The following is a 22439-nucleotide window of genomic DNA, read 5'->3' as shown; positions in this document are numbered from 1 at the left end:
TATAATATATTATCTGGTAATAATGGTAGTTTTTTTAATATGCCTATATATGACATATCTTTTCTAGCAGTATATATATATCAGTAATGGCAACATGTCTATAGTTATCTACCTGTGAACAGTGCATTATTACATATGTATAGGAATGTAGTGATCATATTATATGGTGTTTATTACATATCAATAACCACGTTCTTACAATATATTTAAGCATTATGCAGGAGAAGCTTTTAACATTGTACAAATATTAATCAGAGTGTACGCAGGGCTTTTATTACTCCCTCAGCTCTAACAGTTTGCAGATACACATGCTGATCTGGACTAAAGCTAAGTAGTGGAGTTAATATTTTAATAATGGCTGAGAGGGGTAGAGAGGGATGGAGAAGGGGAGAGAGTAATAGAGGCATGTGGCAGAGTGGAGAGGTGTGTGGGGGTTGAAGGCCGAGCTTCTGTCTTTGCGGGAGACCATTTAAACAGAGCTTTGAACGAGAAGCCAGACAGAATTAGTAATTATCTCTCAGGCACAGGAGAGCATTCCAGTCTCTGAAAGAAACAAGAAAAGAAAGAAGAAAGAAAGAAGGAAAAGTACAGCAGCCACAATTTGCTTCAGCTACAATCACACTGTGTGTAATTTAATACAGGGCTAACACTACATTTCTTTATGTTCTGATTTGTTCATATCATCATTAGATTTGTTTTACTCATAATGACTTTGTTTATATCTCTCCACCCATCGTTCACAGACTGTGGGGTGATCAGCCACATACCCTCGGCACAGAGAGAGAGAGAGAGAGAGAGAGAGAGGGAGACCAGATACATACCCCTTATAACAGAGAGAGAGACCAGAAGAAAACCCATAACACCGATTAGGTGGATTTCGCGCATGCCTCTGATCGGACTAACATACGTATGAAACAGTGTGTGTGTGTGTGTGAATGTGGGATCCTTTGTGTGTCTCATTACACTCACATTGTGCATGTATGTGTCTCACAACACATTGTTTATGTTTTTGAATGTGTGTGTGTGTGTGTGTGTGTAGGTTTCTGTGTACCATATTTCGCCTATGTTGCAGGAACCAAAATCTGTTTGTGCACTCACATTGTGGGGACTGGTTTTCCCTGTGGAGATCACAAGCTGGTCCCCAAAATGTAAGGGAAATTAGGGCAAGGGGGGAAGTCACCAGAGATGTCCAAAAAAAAAAGATAAGAATTCATTATTCATTCATTATCTGTAACCGCGTATCCAAGTCAGGGTCATGGTGGGTCCAGAGCCTACCTGGAATCATTGGGCGCAAGGTGGGAACACACCCTGGAGGGGGTGCCAGTCCTTCACAGGGCAACACACACAGACACACATTCACTCACACACTCACATCTATGGACACGTTGGAGTGGCCAATCCACCTACCAACGTGTGTTTTTAGACTGTGGGAGGAAACCGGAGCACCCGAAGGAAACCCACGCGGACACGGGGAGAACACACCACACTCGTCACAGACAGTCACCTGGAGCGGGAATCGAACCCACAACCTCCAGGTCCCTGGAGCTGTGTGACTGCGACACCTACCTGCTGCGCCACCGTGCCGCCCAGAATTCATTATTGCAAATATATATTTTAAACTATGGTTAGAAGAAAAACTTTTTGTTCATTTCTTGCGATCACTCATTGAAATCTTCGCCTCTTCATTACAGTGTATACGTTCCATAGCAAATGTAATTAGGAAGAAAATCAATTAAACGCAATACATGTTTGGGTTTGTTTTTGAGGACAAGTGTGTTCCAGCTGAAAAGCCAGCTCCTCATTGGCCCCCTCCTCCCCTGGTACTTTGAGTGGTCTCTTGTGTGATGTGCACTGTAAAAATGTCTGTAAAGTTTACGGTGATAAAATTGTAAACTCTAATAATTTAGAATACAGTGAAAGACCATAAATACTTTTATCAGCCAATACACAATTTTTTTATCTCTTTACTGTAAAAAGATGTGTATATATATTTATATATATATTATATATATATTATATATATATATATATATATATATATATATATATATATATATATATATATATATATATACACTTGCCCTGTGCTTATAAATAAAATATTCCATAATATTTATATAACAGACAACACTGTTGTTCTTGCTTTTATTTATTTTATTTTATTTTTGTTTTTGTAAAAAATATATATATCACTGTTAAATACACAAACAATTAGGAGCGGTACAAGCTTCCAAGGACTGGGAGGAGCTGAGATTCATGGGGGAGCTCCCAGCATGCCTTGCAGCTCCATATTTGCTGTGATTTTCAGATTTCTTGGTTTTTCTCTTTCTACGGGGTTTTTGATGTTGAGTTGCACTTTATTATTGTGAGTGTTTGTGTTTCTGTGCATGTTTAGTGTTGATGTGTGATGAGATGTGTGTTTGTCAGGAAAGTTCACCACCAGCCTTTGTTCGAGTGTTGGAGTGTGGCACCCAGATACTGCAAATTTCTTTGCTTCTTTCCGTAATACCTCCTTTTAAGGGCTGAACATAGGATGCTATTTGTAGTAACGGCTATATCCCAGTCTCCATTCTCTTATTTGACCCCCACTATTTACATGTTAATTTTTTGGCAAAAAAATTCTTTTTTTTAATGTCAATAGTTCTTTAAATGTAAAACAGTTATTGAATGTAATGATTACGTAACATTAATACGGTAATGTCGTATGCTTTTCGAACAGATATTTTACAGTGAAAATCTGGCAACTACAGCTGTCATTTTTTTAGCGTAAATTTTACGAGTTTTTTATAGCGTAGATGCTACACACTTCCTAGTGTTCAGTAGAAGTGGGTGAAGGCAAGTCAGAACTAAAATGCAGCTATTATGTTTAATTAAAAAAGCCAGCTAAATAGCCCAAGCTGAATGTCCAGTCAGGGACTGTAATGTGAGCTGATATACAGCAACCTTTATAAATGCTCCATCCAATCAGCTTTGTTTATTGCCTCATAAAGAAGCTTCCCATAACTGTGATGTCAAGGAAATATATTCATGACTCTGATTTTTTCAAGTGGCATGGCTTTTTGGGTCAAAGGTAACAGCATTTCATTTGAAGCTGGATCTCACAATGACATGATACTAATGATGAGACACTGCATAAAAATTATGAATGTGTGTTTGCGAATATGCCATGATGCATGATGACACATGCCGAGCTACAACATCTGCGTCACTTCCACCCAGAAAGTGTTGTGACAATCTAATGTCAGAAAAACAGTCACCTGACACTGATGTTGCAATAAATCAAACTTGAAAAACAGCCCTGGTCAGACAGTGATTACTAGAATATAGTGTTATGTTTATGTGAGCTGTCATCAAAGGCTTATGTACCTTAATGTGGCCTTATGAACACTTACTGAAAACACTGACATAAAATATTTCCAACATCAGGATGAGAAATTATGATATTTTCAATCAAACCCAGTGTGGGGACATTATATTGACATGAATTCTCATTATAGTTTTCCTATTATACATAACCCATACCCTGACCTTCCAAGGAGTCATTTAACACACTTCACTTCAGTTCATACAGAAATGGAACAGCCTTTAAGGTGCCATCAGGGATTCCCCTAAGGGAAATGGTGAAGTGAAGTGGGTGAGATTAAGTTAAAACCAGAACTGAAATCCTGGTATCCTACTTAAAAATAGGTATATGCTCTTAAAAATAAGGGTGTTACAAAGGGTTCTTAGAGTGATGCCATTGAAGGGCCACTTTTGTTTTCCCTGAAGAACCACATTTGTTTAAGAGATGTGAGTAGATAGAACCTTTCAAAGGCTGAAAAATCCAGCAATCCATCCTAAAGTACTTTACCCATTTAAACCTTCATTCATTCATTCATTCATTCATTATCTGGCATGGTGGTGCAGCAGGTAGTGTCGCAGTCACACAGCTCCAGGGACCTGGAGGTTTTGGGTTTGTTTCCCGCTCCGGGTGACTGTCTGTGAGGAGTTGGTGTGTTCTCCCCGTGTCCGCGTGGGTTTCCTCCGGGTGCTCCGGTTTCCTCCCACAGTCCAAAAACACACATTGGTGGGTGAATTGGTGACTCATAATTGTTTGTAGGTGTGAGTGTGTGAGTGAATGTATGTGTGTGTGTGTGTGGCTGTGTTGCCCTGTGAAGGACTGGTGCCCCCTCCAGGGTGTATTCCCGCCTTCTGCCCAATGATTCCAGGTAGGCTCTGGACCCACCGAGACCCTGAACTAGATAAGCTGTTACAGATAATGAATGAATGTAACCGCTTATCCAGTTTGGGGTTGCTGTGCCTCTGGAACCTTCCAAGAAACACTGGGCGCAAGGTAGGGACTCCCTCATGAAGATCAGACTAACATCTCACACAAACAACCAGAGCAGGGCACAAACCCACAACCCCAGGACCCTGGAGCTGTGTGACAGTGATGCTACTTGTTGTGCCACCCATTCAAACAAGAACTATTTCAATTGCTTAACACAACTAAAAACACAGGGCGGCACGGTGGTGCAGCAGGTAGTGTCGCAGTCACACAGCTCCAGGGACCTGGAGGTTGTGGGTTCGTTTCCCGGTCCAGGTGGCTGTCTGTGAGGAGTTGGTGTGTTCTCCCTGTGTCCGTGTGGGTTTCCTCCGGGTGCTCCGGTTTCCTCCCACAGTCCAAAATCACACGTTGGTAGGTGGATTGGTGACTCCAAAAGTGTCCATAGGTGTGAATGTGTGTGTGTCTGTGTTGCCCTGTGAAGGACTGGCGCCCCCTCCAGGGTGTATTCCCCGCCTTGCACTCAATGATTCCAGGTAGGCTCTGGACCGACCGCGACCCTGAATTGGATAAGCGGTTACAGATAATGAATGAATGAATGAACTAAAAACTATAAAGTTCCGCAAATTCACCACAAAATGCCATTTTAATGACTACTGCATTCTCAGAATTGTTTAACCTCATGGAAACAGTCTTTACTACTTAGTAGAGCACCCTTTTGCTGTTGTGAGCTGTAGCAAAAAAGATGAGTATCTCGACATCAACTCCTGGCATCAATTCCTGATTAATCTTAGCCAGTTTCTCTTGGAAACTGGCAGTGGCTAGTTCCCTTATGTTCTAGGCTTTGCTTGCTGCTACTGCAATTACCCTACCCCACCAAAGATTTTCAACTCTGGCGACTGTGATGGCTACTCCAGAATCTTCCAGGACTTCGGAGACTAAGGCAAAATGTTTTCTCCTAGGATTTTCTTGATACTTGATTGAATCCATCTTGCCCACCACATGTTGCAGGTTTCCAGTGCCAGAGGAAGCAAAGCAGCCCCAGAGCATCACCATAAGCAGGGTAATCATTTTAGCGTATGCTTCATTTTTCGTCCTCCAGACATATTGCTGATCCAAGTTGTTCTTTTCATCCTAAAATTCTGTGGCTTATTCATAAGATTTTAAGAATACTGAATAATGCTGAAGTTTTGTGCTCTTATGTGTGTAGAGATGTACGTCTTGAAGTCCAGACATGGAGACTTTCAGTGTTAAGTATGTGCCTTACTGTGCAACCTGAGACCTCGGTGTCTGCTGTCACCAAATCTTGCTGCAGGTCTTTTGCAGTCAACCACCTGCCTCCTCAGGAACCTGGGGGCAGCCAGTGGCAGCTTCATTTTCTGCCATATCTAGGCACTGTAGCTACTTGCAAACAATGCATCCAACTCTACAGGGGAGGTTTGAAGGCTGCATTTTTTCCAATGGGTGCACACAGCAATGCTGAGAAGGATCCACCACCTCTGACCATCTTTTAAAAATTCTTCAGACAAAATGTTCTTCAAGAATCCAGAAAGTTCTACTGTGGCATTTCTCCAAAGAACCTGTTTTTTGCCTGGATACCTGGGAATATGTCTTTCAATATCACACTCTGTAGTGCGAGTGGATTTGCCCAGTGCCGATCTTTGACCCAGCTGACCCTAACAGTTGCTAATAGCAACGGAGATCTAAAGCATTCCCTCAAACATTTGCTAGAACGCTGGCATCTCAGGTTCCTGAGACATGTTTGTCTTTTCTCATCCTTTTTTAAAGTATAGAAAATCTTCTCTCTTCTTTAATTCCTTTGTATGGACATTTCTTTAAAGATGAAAACACCATCACCCTTCCCCCATCTCTCTCTCTCTCTCTCTCTCTCTCTCTCTCTCTCTCTCTCTCTCTCACGCTCTCTCCCTCGCTCTTTCTTACACAAATTAGCTTTAGTCCTGCAGGGCAAAATGACAAGAGGTTACTGAGAGACTATGTGTTTAATTAATTGAAAAATGCTCAAATTGCTTTTACAGTTGTTATCTGAGATGAAAAAAAGAAGAGCAAGAGAGAGAGAGAGGGAGAGAGAGAGAGAGAAATGGAATCTGTGTTGCCAGCGCCCGAGCGTAATTAGCTCCCGGGGGAGATGGATATTTAGCTTTAGCAATGTTGCAGCACTTAGGAACTTAGGACACAGATTTCTATTTCGGTAATGAAGGGCCTGGGTTGTCGAAGAGGACAGCTGTAAGGGGGCTGAGGTGGTGGGGGGTATAAGGGGAAGTGGGATCGAGGTTGGTTTGGAGGGGGGAGGCGGTGGTGGGGGCTCAGTGTCGGGGAGAGCCACAGTGTCTGCTGTGAGTGTGTGGGTAATGGATCTGGCAGTGGAGGGTCCCAGGGGCCAAGCATTACCCGAAGTATTTAGGTTTCCAATTAAATCAAGGGGGGAAAGCACTATCCATCGTAGGCAGGACCAATGCAAACACACGGGACGAGTCCTCGCACAGGAAAAGGGAGAGAAGGTGGGGGTCTCTCTGAAGAGAAAAGACAACTAGAAAGAAGTCCAAGAAAAAGCTTTGTTTATTCCAAATTTAATTGGGGGAAAATACAGTGTTTTGAATTGCTTCAGTGATCAGGTGTCGGGACAGAGGAGAGACAGAGAGACACTGAGAGAGAGAGAGAGAGAGAGAGAGAGAGAGAGAGAGAGAGAGAGAGAGAGAGAGAGAGAACAAGAGAAAGAGAGTGAGTGGAAAGTAAGAGGGAAGGAGAGGAAAAGAAACAGCATGAGAGGCATTGAGAAAAATGGAGAAAGAAGAAGAAGAAGAAGAGAGAGAGAGAGAGAGAGAGAGAGAGAGAGAGAGAGAGAGAGACTAGCTGTGGGACTTTAATGATCTGGTGGAGTGAATCAGTGAGTGGTATTCTGAGACCGCCGGAGCAATTTAAAGCAGCATGGTCCCATTTGGTTTGGACTGAGTCTCCTCCTGGGCCACAGTGCCTTTCTAACAGCCTGCCACCCGCTTCAACTGGCCCGCATGTGTATATATGAGTGTGTGTGTGTGTGTGTGTGTGTGTGTGTGTGTGTGTGTGTGTGTCAGCAACTGAGTAAAACCACTACGCGACTTGTTGGAGTAGATCAGGTTACTGAATAATGAGAAATACTCAGAACAGGGTCAGCACAACTCCACCGCACTTTCATCTCACTAATCTCTGGTATTCGGTGTTAAAATGACAAAAAGTGACCCTTGAAATTGACCTTGAGCCTTTTTCTTATACATTTGGTATGAGTTCATACTGAGCCTCTCACAGCCGTAAATCACAAAGAAAAAAAATCAGAACCTAAAAATACCTGAGAGAAAACTTCACAAATTACTAAATGTACTTGGTACAAATGTTTAAATTGTTTCCACAATAATAAAACTCATTCATTCACATGTTCATTTGTTTCAGTGATTATTTTCTATATGATTAGAACCTAGAAGCTGTGCTTAACATTGTGCAAACATTTCATTCGGACACTTGGTGAACAGACTAGTAGAAAAGCACAAAACATGCTTTGGAATACATTCATTTACATTAAATGTAAAGCATGTTGTTGTGTTCTCCAGTTCAGCTACTGACTAAAATTAAAAAAAAATAGTAACTTAAAGGAGCACTACAGATATTCCTAACATTTGTATTTTATGGTTGATTAATAGTTGTGATAATTTTACATTCGTTAATTGAGCTCCCATCCACTGGTGGCACTGTTTGATTAAACACACTCAGACAGCTTGTTATGCACCTGAAGGAGAGCTACAGAACAGTGCTGTTATCTGTTTGTGAAAGCAGTACACAGTCACAAAATAATGTTTAAATGGACAAAAACATCATGAAGAAAACACACATCTAGCATTCAGTGACCAACAATACAGGGGATGTATTTTTATACATTGAAGGAAACAAGGGACACCTGTGACCTGCAGTTGGATGAAAATAAAAGAATGTTGGTGCAGTGGCATGGCAAGAGACAGCAACACACAAGGAGACAGACTGAAAATAATGTGGCAATACACACACACACACACACACACAAAACCAACAAAAAATGGAACCGAATGCTAGACTAATGCTAAATTCTAGGACAGGAACATGGATATAGGGTGTAATATTTGGACAATGACACTAAATGCATCAGACCAGTTTTCATCTTTCAGTTAACTGACTTTTGACAGAAGTTGTGCCGATGCCTAAGACTTTACTGTAGGTGTTTGTTACAAGACCACACAAGGCCTACAGTATAAAAGCCTTGGCAACTGCCATAAAACTACATGAACAACGATAAGGGCTTATTCCAATCAGAGTCATAACATGATGACAATGGGCACATTAGTATAATCATATATAGATGTTCCTGTAGGTGTCGTTTCTCATGAAAGGCCTCTGTGGGGTCATGTATGTGGAATGTATGCATGTATTTTGATACATCTTCTTTATTAATTTAAAAGTCCAGTGTTTTACAATTGTTACTCAAAAATATCTTCATAAAAGAAAGCAAGATTGGTTCATACAACTCTCACAACTCAGGAAGACACCATATGATGGCAAACACATTGTTTAAACTATTATCCTTGTCTCTATAATGGATAAACCAGTGTATATAGCTCTTAAAACTCTATTATATATGCTTTATAGGACCTTTCCATTGTGCTCACAGTATTAAAAGTGGGGGATTCTTTTTTCCAGTGCTATGTAGAGCCTTAAAAGTAACTTACACTGAAAGGTCCATACATTACTTATCATGTGGACGGTACAGTACAGGAAGCCTGATATTAAAGCTAGGGAGGTCCAGGCCTTAAATTACTATCCTTTATAGAATATCACCCAGTGGGCAGGATATATGCTAATTAGGAGGATGGGAGAGGGAGTTTATTTAATTTCCCAGGGTGCACTGGGGCTCAGTGGAGATGACAGAGCAAGTGAGGTAGTGTGTAATGGGAGCTAGACCATTCCAGTGCTGCTCGGCCTTTTCTCCGGAAAGAGGAGCAGCGTGAGAAAAGAGAGATGGAGACAGAGTGAGACACACACTCACTCATACACACACACACACGCACACACACACACACACACACACACACACACACACACACATTTGTGTGTGCGTACACATACATTGTCAAAAGTTTTACCTCAGAATTTCCAATTGTTTGGAGTATAGAGGTCATTATACAATTCTAGCTGCTGTGTACACTGGACGACCATCTCAGGGGACATTAGAACTGACCAACAGAATTAGTCCACCATGTTCAGAATCAGTGTTGGATTTCAGTTGCCCTCATAGTAACATCATGGTTAGATTGTTCCATAAACGCCCAACAACAGAATTCAAACTTGCATATAAATAACTCACAGGCAAAGTGGCCTGGCGTACAGCTTCATCACTGTTGGGGTTAGTTTTACTCCAGTCTTATTACTAAACCTCCCAAAATACACAATGAAAATAGTCCACTTCCCCCCATTTATATTCAGTCTAGTTAAACTCTTTCAAGTTTACATGCTCTCATGAATCCAAAGGACACTGTAGATATTATGTTTATTATAAACAGTGACCAGCCCTACACTGTACACTGACCACAAGAGCAATTTGTAGTTGTACAATTACAGACTTCAGTTCTCAGGACCCCCATTGAGTGACCTCAAAGCGGATTTCTTCTGACAATGTTGGTGTATTAGTGTGTGCTGGGCTGGTACAAGTGTCCTGTGATGACAGCAACAGACCAGTTACTGTCTCTGACTTTGCCTCTACAACATGGGCCAGTGAGGTGTGTTTAATAGACCGGACACAGTGTTTAGGGTGGACACGGTGTTTATAATCTCTAGTAGAACTGCTAACACACCACCACATCAGTGTCACTGCAGAACTGAGTATGATCCACCCCCCAAATCATACCTGCCCTGTGGTGGTCCTGTGGGGGTCCAGCGCATTGAAGAACAGTGTTAAAGGTGGTAAACAATGTAGGTTTATTGGTCATATATTGATAATGTACTGTACACACAGGCACAATTAGACAACTGCATATCAGAAAATATAGATACTTTCCATTTCATTATGTTCAAAATTCTACATTATGTAGAATACATATATTTGTTCCTTTCCGTCCATGTCTTCCTTAACCCCTGTCCTACCCACAATGCCACCAGATATTCGCAGTCTGTTTTCACTTCAAATATTAGCGCTGGTGAATATATTTGCACTCGGTGGTTAGCATGTTTACGTCAAAGTACTGTGACTTTGTGTTCAAGTCCCATCTGTTTAGAGGTTCCATGTTCTCCCTGTGTCGGCGAGGGTTTCCTCCGGGGTCGCTCCCACAGACCAAGGGTTAAGGGAAGGGAAATGGCTACTACTAAAAATAAATAAATAGATAAATAATCAAATAAATAAATAAACAAATAGTCCTGGTGTGTGGGAATAAGTGTGTATCTGAATGAACATTTGTGTGTGTTTGTGTGCCCCAAATATGGATTGGCACTCTTTTCTGGGTGAACCACCTAATACCCGATGCAGTCCTCCATGTGGATGGTCATTCCTGGTTGAGAGTACACTGTGCGTATTTGGCTGACACTTCTAACCAGTGTGTGTGTGGATTGAATGTGAAATGAAATGGCGTCTTGTGCAGTGTTGATTGTAAAGCGCTATAGAAGTGTACCTGTAAATTATGAATAAATAAATAAATGAATAAATAAATAAACAGCAGATGAATACGCACTGGATTTGAACAACGGACCAAAAAAAAGTCTTACTTTAATACAAGGATTTTCCAAAAATAACATTATTAAATTCTGTGCCTATCTTACCAGCACTTTCTCCTCTTACCCGTAATGCAACTTCATGTTTGCTTTGTAGATGCCACTCATTGGCCTGTGGTGTAGCATAGCGTAGCGTAACAACAATGTAACAACAATGCTGTTAAAAACACTTGACTGGCACCCTTCCAGCCCCCACACGCACCACACCCAAGAACCATGCCCCCATCACCCCCTGCCGGCCGGCCATTGTGGAGAGCCACTGACCGTACCGTCCACACTCTCCACTCTCCACCAGCAAATAATAAAGAGAAGAAAAAAACAGAGCAAAGAAAACAGCGAGAAAAAGAAAAGGAGAAACAGAGCATGCTGGTATTCAGCCAGAGCAGCAGAGCACAATGTGAGTGCCAAAGCAGCGTTTTCCAATCTGGAAGCTGGGAAAAAAAGAAGAAAAATACACATTTCAACTTCTCTTTTTTTCCTCACAGAAGACTTTAAATGTATTTATTCACATTTATTGTCACAGGATACTATTGTGGAGTTATAAAAGCACACTCTGTTGGTTCATGTATTGCTCTTTTGAGATAATATTAAAGTATGTTACGTCTGATGAGCAGTTATTTTTTGTCTCTTATGTTTGAAAAGTGTTTCTCAAACTGCTGAATGAGAAAATGTACTTACTCATTCCTAACACATTGCCAAAATTAGTATGTATTTCATATATTAATAATGTAATGACATTTTCATTTGATTCATTGTAATTTGTAGTTATTTTACATTCATTAAATGATCTCCCATTCACTGGTGTTGCTGTTTCACTACTCTCTGCTGTATACCTGAGGAACAGCTACAGAAACAGTGCTGTAACCTGTTAGCCGCAGCATTACACAAGCACAAATTTCTGACTTTTCTAAGCTTTGGTGTTTAGAGGTATGTTTACTGTAAAACGTTTGGTTGAGATTAGGTTTATGCTTAGAATTAAGTTTAAGATTAGCATTAGGTGACATTTTAAGCCTGACTTCTCATGTTGGGCAGGCGGAAATTCAGGTTTGGGTGTTGTGACATAATAGATTCAATACAGTCAGTTCTGCAGCTATCCATAAAGCTATCTGACACTGATTAGCAAAGCAGTTGAGTGAGTTAGCACACTTTGCTTGTAATCTAGAGCTAAACTGAGCTTAAACCTGCCCTAAAACCATGCAAAACAAAGACTAAACCGGCTCTAAGCCTGTTGTGGTGTGGCGGTTTCCAATAGTTAAGGCTTAGCTGAGTGTGTTTGCTGAAAAAATATCAGCACAGCTGTTTTGGAGCACTTAGCTAATTGCATTTACCTCTGCTGTTTGTGCACTGGTGTGTAAGTGTGTATTTGTGTGTATGTGTGTGTGAGATCACCTCTAGGGGTCTGCTCTTCACACAACAGCTCTACTTAATTATGTAGCGTTTGCTTAAGTCACTTGACAGCCACACACTGTGTGTGCCATCCGGCCTGTACTCATTGCCTTATAGGTTGTGTACACTATAAATACACTGACAACAACTTGGGATAAAAACCTCGTCATTGTAACACCATCTGCTAGGGTTCACGTTGTTCTTGAAAGGCAAATCCACTGTACACAGTTCTCCTTTAGCTTAACATGGTCACCGCTGGCCAGATGTGATTTTGTTAGCAGCAAGCTCTACACGAATTCTTAAATAATCTGGTGCTGAAACATATTGATGTAGTCTGTACAATGCTTAATGTTTATGTATTACTGTATGTAATATGCTCTTCACACACACACACGCACACACACACACACACATTTGCATGCTTTTCAGTCATGCTAACTGATGTTTCATCCATTAAAAACAGTTTTCTAACAGTGTTGATTACTGCACCATTGACCTCTACTTTGTACGCCACCCTCAAGGCCTTTGGCATGTTTTACAGACTTCACACCCCATCTGTTCCCATCCTAATAAATCCACATTCCATTTATTCCAAAATGAGGCCACTCCCCTTGAAAATGCAAAATGAATTTGGTCATGACATAGTAATTACTGTGTAATAAGCTTTAAGATGAATAACTATGCAGTAAGACTGCAGTTAGAGAGGTTAAAAAGGCAGCTGCATAACCTTAGAGGGAAAATGGCTCTAATATCCAGTGCATATGATTGTGAAAGAGAAATATGCAGTGATACGAGAGGAGGGCAGAGCATTAGAGGCACTGTACCTGTCATAAGTGCTATCTTTCAACAAATAATAGCACCATGAGCTCTTTGATGTAGTCTGCACACCTGTCATCCTCTAGCAAGGGCACGCCCCCCTGGCAGACGACCAGAGGAGGGGCACGGATGGAGTGTGTGCGGGTTTGTGTGAGTGTGTGTGTGTGCATATGTGTGTGTGTGTGTGTTACAGAGACTATATAATACGTGCATTCCTGTCGGAGTTGGACTGAAGGTGAAATAATACAAGCTTATTTGTGTGAACATGGAGGTCAGAGACTGAATGTGTGTGTAAGAGTTTAAACGCTCAACGAAGAAGCAGTGCTATCACACACACACACATTCATACACACCAGGTGAGTGACAGACAATAGCTGATGTAAAATTCTCTCACATCTCAGATCTTCTTTATTCATGGATCAGCTCTCTCTCTCTCTCTCTCTCTCTCTCTCTCTCTCTCTCTCTCTCTTTCTTTCTTTCTTTCTTTCTCTTTCTTTCTTTCTTTCTTTCTTTCTTTCTCTTTCTTTCTTTCTTTCTTTCTTTCTTTCTTTCTTTCTTTCTTTTTTTGTACTACACAAGAGCCTATTTTTAAAATAGCAGATATCTATTGGTTTTGTATTGTACTAGTAGCAATAGTAGTATTTTACATTTTAATAGTATCCAGGTCTATCACATGCCAATTCATCAACAACGGTGATATTTAACCCATTGTGGAAAGACATGAGATCACATTTTGTTTACTTCAGCTAACCCAACCTTGCAAATTCCATAGAAATTATTATTATTATTATTATTATTATCACAATAACAGCTGGTTAAGATGAAGACCTCTGTTACTTCAAAATGATCTGTTTGATATAATTCTATGTTCATACAAAACAATTCAATCTCTGTTTGTGTTTTTCTTCCCCCCAGAAATGTGTATAAAGTTGTCTTAGCAGGAGCTGTGGTGTGCTGGAGCTCCAGCCACTTCCCTGGAAAGACCCCAGATATTGTGCCAAGTGCCAGAAACATCAAAATAACAACTTCCAGTGCAATTCATGTTACCACTTGACTCTCATTCTCACTGTATCACATCTCTGATCTTCATTAACGCTTGATGGAGAGTGGAAACCGTGTGTATTGGTTATATTCAGCATGTTACAAAAAGTGTGTGAGTGAAAGGTGCACAAAGGGGCTGTTTGTTAGCATTAACATTGGTGCCGGTAGATCTAGCCTCTTCCTTTACTGGAATCTGTGTCATCTAACTTCTGCGGGAATTGTTTTGACAAAACAGGTTAGCAGAAAGTAGGAGGTGTCAGGCAAAACAAAGGCTCTTTCAGACTGTATGTGTATGTGTATATATATATATATATATATATATATATATATATATGTGTGTGTGTGTGTGTGTGTGTGTGTGTGTGTGTTGTCTCTCGCCATGGGAAGCATGTGTCAGTCAGAGCGGCAGCGTTCCAGCCCTCTAGGGCTTGTGTTCCAGAGTGGAGTCGTTTGATTGTACGTGGAGGCACCGAGTCTTGAGCAAGTAGTAAAAAGTGGCTTCTGTCTCAGCTATCGAAAATGTCTCCCCAACACAAACACACCTTACAGGTGCATGTCAAAGCAAACGTTGAGACTTTTTGCTTTGTTTTGTTCCCATTCTCAAGCTGCTGGGGGGTTTTGAATGGAAAAAAATGTAAACATTGGTTCCGGGCTGACACCAGCCTTCAGTGAATGTTACAGTTATTGAAAGGGAATAGGGTATTTTTTGGTTGTGTGTAAACACACTTAAAGTTTCAAAACATGGCATTCACTCACAGGCACATAGGATCCAATATGTAAAACCAGATTTACACAAATAGGTTGTTTTGAAGACATCCTTATTGTGATTCCAAAAAAACCTGATATATCTCCAAATATAATTCCTTTAGCTCCAATCATAATCAATATGAAGTTATGAGGATAATTTCAGCCCAGTGTACATTTAGAGTATTACTGTGGGACAAGTGCTGAAGCAATAGAGATTGTGTGTGTGTGTGTGTGTGTGTGTGTGTGCTTGGGGGAAGTTTGGGGGGAGTGAAGTATTGGAAGCTGGAGCATTACTTCAAGTTCATATGACCTTCTTATTTGTTCAGTTGTTGCTTGGCCCATTAGCAGCCCATCCCTGATTGGCTGGATCGGGCCAGCCCCCAGTGAGGTGATGATGCGATGTGGACAGAGAGATTGATGCTAGGCGGTGGGAAACTGAGGCTGCAGCCCTTTGAAGTACAGCAGAAGGGGAGGAAATTGATATATCAGTTTAAGCTCAAGAGCCTATTAGAGAAGCTCCAGTCAGGTTAATGCAATAGCCTTCACATTACCCTCACAACCCCTGCTCACTACAGAGCTAATGCTTAACTCAGCACGTGCTGAGCTACCACTGTCTACAAACACACACACACACACACACACACACAACCTGACAATGGAACACAGTATGAGCCAAACTGCCTTTTAAAATGTAGCTTTTCCAATATCATCGTTTCCAGCAGATATTCTCAGTGGATATGAGATAATCCACTAGAACGTGGTAAGACAAAGTAAGTGGAAATGCAGCAGCTAGTGTCGCAGTCACATGGTTCCAGGGATCTGGAGCTTCTGGTGACTGTGAGGAGTTGGTGTGTTCTCCCTGTGTCTGTGTGGGTTTCCTCCGGGTGCTCCGGGTTCCTCCCACAGTCCAAAAACACACATTGGTAGGTGGATTGGTGACTCAAAAAAGTGTCCATAGGTGTGAGTGAATGTGTGTTTGTGTGTGTATACGTGTGTGTGTCACCTTGTGAAGGACTGGCGCCCCCTCCAGGGTGTATTCATGCCTTGCACCAGGCAGGTATTCCAGGTATAGACTCCAGACTCACGTCAACGTCAAAAATGTCACGTCACATCATAATTAATTTGCATAAAATCGAGAAACTCTTAACTTGATTTGTCAAATCACGGCTACACATCGTGTTCTCCTATCGGAAATTACTGGTTGCTTGTCGTTCTGTCACCTGCTGGTGGTAGAATTCACTCAATACCTGACCTTGAGAAGTGTATATCATTGAAAACTGAAAGAAATTGTTCTAAAAATATTGGCGGCTGTAAGTGTGGAAATATTGTTAAAAATAGACTTGAAATAATAGGAAGAAAATTGTAATTTCAGTGCAACGATTTACATTCTCTTACTCATTCTCTCTCTCTCTCTCTCTCTCTCTCTCTCTCTCTCTCTCTCTCTCACTCACTCACTTACTCTTTGTGATTTAAGCACCGAGTGCTACCCTCCTAACCATCAGGTAAGGATCAGAGGACACCACAAGCCTTTAAAGTGTGCCGTTAAGTGAGCTGTGTTTCAGATGTGTGTTGGAAGAGTTCAGTGGATGCAATCAGTTAACACCCCAAATCCCCCCATCATGCTCCTGAAATACCTCCACCCTAAGCTTTTGAGATCTGTCGTTTTTAAACCGAGGGTCATGGTACCAACCTTCATTTGACTACACACACACATACTCACCCTCTCACACACACATTCCTCAGTCCCCCCTGTTCAGAGGTGAGGCCGAGATCATCCATATTTAATGCCATGCAGAAACACATTTACATTAAAAATGTAGAGTGGTGTCTTTTTAATTCACACAGCCTGTATTCATTATTAAACCTTTGTCTTTAGGGTCAGATCCCGGGACCTGGGCTGTCCATCAGTGTTACGGCTCACTCTGTCCGGCAGGCCATCCGACACCTATCACACAGCGCCGCGCTTCCCTTTGATTCTTCCACGTTGCTCCTCAGTCACAAAAATAACTTCCGCCCCAAAAGATTAGAAGAGGATACTCATCCAGAAGTGGGCGAGAGCTCCAGAGCCACTGTTTGAAGTTTCACTGCTGAACTTTATCTTGATACAACTTGGCATGACTTAGGTTTATACTGAAGGCAAGGGTTTTATTATAATTACATGGACTTGTAGTTTGTGATGCCTCTCTTATTATACAGCAAACACATATGACCCAAAGGGGCACCAAGCCCAGTGCCCGGCACAGTCTAGAGGGGTATTAAACCCAGCAGCATTAGCCTACAGAGCAGTAGGACTTTTATTGCATTGGACTTGACCATTGTAATGTTTTTTTTCTTCACTTAATGGCACTTTTCCACTGCATGGTACCTGCTCGACTTGGCTTGGCTCTACTCACATTTAGATTACTTTGGTACCTAGAACCTGAAACTGGGTACTATTTTAGTACCTGCTCGCTTGTGGTTACAAGTGAGCCAAGTTGGGACCAAACATGATGTATAAACTTTGCAGAGCACTGATTGGCCTGAGAGACTTGTCAATCAAATTAAAAAGCAGACATCCATTGCTTGGCATTTGTAAAATCTCTATGTTACCCTTTTAAAAATAAAGCTGCTACAAAATGTTCTTTCAGCAAAGCCATAGAAGAACCACTTTAGGTTCCATAAAGAACCATTTTTGCCAATAACATTTCAATGGGTAAAGAACCTTAAGATTGAGGCATGGATTTTTAAAACTTTTAAAGGTTCTTCACATTCACACATCTCTTAAACAAACATGGTTCTTTATGGAACAAAATGTTGTTCTTCTATGACATTGATAAAAAAAAAAAAAAAAAAAAAACCCTTTGTAGCTCCTTTAAGCGTGGACAGTAGTGAGTGTGTTAGCTTGTATACCTCAGGACACTGCCTGTGAGGAGTTTGGTGTATTCTCCCCTTGTCTGCATTGGTTTCCTCCAGGTGTGTCAATTTCTACTCATTGTCCTAAAACATATGCATTGGTATGTAGACTGGTTATTCTAAAGTGTCCACGGGTGCAAGTATGTGAGTGAATCTGTGAGGGTGATCAAATGGTTGCAGGAAATTAATGAGTGAATAAATATACAGGGTGGGGCCTTCATATGGACACATCTTAATAAGCACACCATTGTTTTTTACTCGTGAAATACCATTTTGGATCCAACTTTTGATTTTTTCAATGGGAAGAGGGTCATGTGACACATCAAACTTATTGGGCCGGCGTCCAAATGGCCGCCATGTTGTAAGGTGTATCCATATAAATGGCCCACCCTGTATATCCTATGCTAGACTTCTTGGACTGGCTCATGTAGAGGGTGAATATATGTTGCTCATGAAATAGGCTTTTTGACTGTTAGTGACCCTTGATGATTGCACCCAAACTGTGGAACTCTACCCATTGCTTATTTATTTTTATTTTTATTTAATTTTTAAGTAGGCTGTTGGATAACACATATCACAGTACCGACCCCGACTGGTGAATTTCTTCATTGGTTTAACTTGGTCAGTTTTGTGTCATTGTCCAGTAAACATCATCTCAAAATGTAAACTGTTTAAGACCTCTCTCTACTTACAGTGGATCAGGATGATTTCTGAAGCTGCATTGTTTTTCATCCTCTGCTTACTTTTGAAACTCCAGGAGAAGAATTGACATGAGTGATGTATCGCAAAGGCCAGCATTTTCCTGTCTGCATTCCAACTGACTCCAACTGGAGTTTGATACATATAAGCATGTTTTGCTTGAATTTTTGCCTTGTTATTTGTGGTTTTAAGAAAAGCAACACACACACATACAAACCCACACACACACAAAGCCACTGAGCTGGGCTAGTGGTGTGTTAGTGGTGTGAGGAGTGGGGCTTTGATGGGTTTGTCGTGGTGCTCACTGAAGCCTTGTGCATATATATGGAATTTGTGAATATTTAAACCATTATTTAGCATCCAAATCAGTTCTGCTTGTCTGACTGATGGACAATTTGGGCGTGACCCTTACATTCGGGATTCCTGTGTGTTGTTGGGGTCTTCATGTTGACTCCATTTTCGCCTGGCATTCTTTTATCCTTCCAGTGTGCGTTTGGTAGAGGTGCTCATGAAATATGCATGTGCCAAGAATGGCTTTTCCATATTCTTATGAGCAATTATTGGCATGATTCCTGTAATGTCATGAAGGCACCGAGTTCAAACTGAGTTTTGAGGCGTCTTTTTTTACATTCAATTTCCAGTCTAGACTTTTTGGTTATGAATTAATAACATCAAAATAGACAAGATGGTGCAATGATGGTCATGTGCTTTAAAACATATGGTTTACTAATGTACATGCTAATGTAATGTCACTGTCAGGAAAAAAAAAAAAATATCTGATTTTTCATCTTTTTTTAAAATACTTTGTCGATTTCTATTGTTCCATAATAATGTAATGCTCACATCACTGATGATTTAGAAACATGACAGTGGTACAACAACTTATGGAAAAAAGTGATTTCTTATTTAAGAAAAGATAACACTTTATTGTGTTTCTCTTTATATAATTTATCCACTAAAAACAAAACACAATAATAATACATGAAAACAAATATTAATGCATGAGTAGCTTTGAAAATAAATGACTGTAGGATAATGATAAATAATTATGTGCTTGAACATGGTGAAGAATATCTGACATACACAACATCTACATTTACTGCACTTACTATATCAATGTTATTCATATTTATTCTAATATTGTTATCTTTAATATAACCTCTGAAAGATAATCTTATCTATTGCCACCCTGAGACATACCAATCTGGCATTACTGACACTACTGCTGGTCCAATAGTCCCAATTGGTTTTTAATGGTGCATAAATGGAAACACAATGCACATTGCACTGTTTAATATTAGAGAAACCATGCATTCATTTGTCTTCTTTAACCGCTTCATCCCAGTCAGGGTCGCGATGGTCTGTCTGGATTCACCTGGTGCAAAGCGAGAACACACCTTGGACAGGGCACAAATTCACCACAGAGCGTCAAACACTCAAGCTTTGCCCCCCCCCCCCCCCCACCCCCTTTATTTTTTTCTCTCCATCTTTATTTCTTCATAAAAATACAAAACATTTTCCCAGCACTGAATAAACGTCCTGGAGGTTTATTAATGTGTAAATGGCTTTCTCTCTCTCTCTTTCTCTCTCTCTCTCTCTCTCTCTCTCTCTCTCTCTCTCTCTCTCTCTCAGTGAAACCCAGAGGCCCTTAGCTGTTTACGAGAGAGATTCAGGATTTAAGCTTGTGGCAGTTCACTGGGGAGACCAAGATCAGTATTTAATTCTCAAGCTTGTGTGTGTGTGTGTGTGTGTGTGTGTGTTTGGGTGTGTGTGGTTGTGTGTGTGTGTGTGTGTGTGTTCATGCAAGCAAGGCAGTGTGTGTATTCATGAGGTATGTATATCTGCATCTGTGTGTGTGTGTGTGTGTGTGTGTGTGTACGATGGAGTCCATTACCCAGTAGGAGTGTGTATGTTTACTCATCTGTACTGTGCTTAAATACGTTCCTTCAGCTGCTCAATAACCCCCCGACCGTCCGGTCAAATTGCCTCCACAGATGGGACATAGAGCCAAGCTGATAGTAACACACACACACACACACACACACAGACAGAGAGAGAGAGAGAGAGAGAGAGAGAGAGAGAGAGAGAGAGAGAGAGAGAGAGAGAGAGAGAGAGAGAGAGAGAGACTCGCACAAATACAAATCTGTGGTTAAAGACATATGACATCCTTTATAGCAGGCCTCTAAACTTCCAGTGTGTCATATTCAAATTGTGTTCATTTTGTCTCTTAAAAACATAAATATAAAAGCCTATATATCTGTGTGTTATATTTAGTTTTAATTTTCTTATTTGAGACACTAATTATTTATTATACGAAACACTAAATTACTTCAACTTTTTTTCCCCTTTGGGATTTATTTATTTATTTATTTATTTATTTATTTATTTATTTATGTATGTATAATTTGAGCATGCTGGCTGTACAGAGCTATGTGTACAAACGTCATGACAAACCGACCAAAACAATATTATAAAGAAACTTATTAAATTCAGATTTGAGTGTTTTTTTAATGGTTTCAAAAGGTTTGTCAAAGATAGACTCAGTCTTCAGATCTGTTAATATTGTGATATTTGTGTTATTATAATATCAGTGATAAAATAATATTTAAAAATGCTTTGCTTTGTACTAGGTTTTACAATCATTCTTATGGGTCCCACTTTTACTTTTTTTATGTTTTAATTGTATTATTAGTTCTCTTATTTTTAGTAAATAAACACTTATTAAATGTATTTTCCCCACAAATACGTCCTGAAAAATGAATAATGTGTTTGATGGCCTTTTACCCACTGGCCTATAACCTCACCTATTTCTGTTTCTCATCTCAAAGCACAGTGTATTGCAGAGCATTTGTTTTGTGCCCATAACCTCTGTTTGACTGCAGATCATCATAAATATCAGCTGACGTTTGAGTGCTGTTTTTCTTGTCACAGTGAAAAAATAACAAGTTGGGTGCTGTTTCACGGAGCTGCACTCATTACTCCAGTTTGAAAGACAGAGGGGCTGTATATCACCCTGACCACCTGACCCCAAAGCCCAACATACTTTTCTCTCTCACTCTCTTTTGCCCCCTCTGTGTGTGTGTGTGTGTGTGTGTGTGTGTGTGTGTGTGTGTGCTTTATTGCCCCTGACTGAAAACCAAAGATCTGTGAGGGGCAGATGAGTTATGGCTGCACCCAGTGGTCACTTTAACGAAGTGGGCGTTCAAATTTATGACTCAGACAAGTTCACAGCACTGATCTGGAGATGGAGCAGACCTCTACCACACCAGAGAGAGAGAGAGAGAGAGAGAGAGAGAGAGAGAGAGAGAGAGAGAGAGAGAGAGAGAGAGAGAGAGAGAGAGAGAGAGAGAGAGAGAGAGAGAGACAGACAGAGAGAGTTGCTTTGGCCAGTATGTGGTGATCCTCATTACCGCCCGGCATTCTACTAACTACACTGCTGTACAGTTTGTCACATTAATCTGTGGTAATGTGTGTGTGTGTGTGTATATTTATACATTTATGTACAATATCATATAATAATCTGACATTTTTTTCCTAACTCTACAGACCAGCAGAATACTCCTTATATCTATTTTTATGAAACATATATATATTTTTTATTTAACGTTGTCACGATAAAATTTGGCGGTCACTGACCTAAGGTAACACTTGGTTGTGGGGTTAGCCTTGGCCGTGTGGCCACCTGCTCAATCCCTTCACATGATGTAACTTGGAGTTTGCTAAGGTCTAGCCTCTTGTAAATCAGATATTTGTTGTTTTTGTAACATATCGTACAGTCCAAGAAAGCAAGGTGTGGCATTATAAAGTTACATCT

This window comes from Hoplias malabaricus, chromosome X2, assembly GCF_029633855.1.
Source record: "Hoplias malabaricus isolate fHopMal1 chromosome X2, fHopMal1.hap1, whole genome shotgun sequence".
Taxonomy (NCBI): domain Eukaryota; kingdom Metazoa; phylum Chordata; class Actinopteri; order Characiformes; family Erythrinidae; genus Hoplias; species Hoplias malabaricus.
This window is presented reverse-complemented; position numbering follows the sequence as displayed.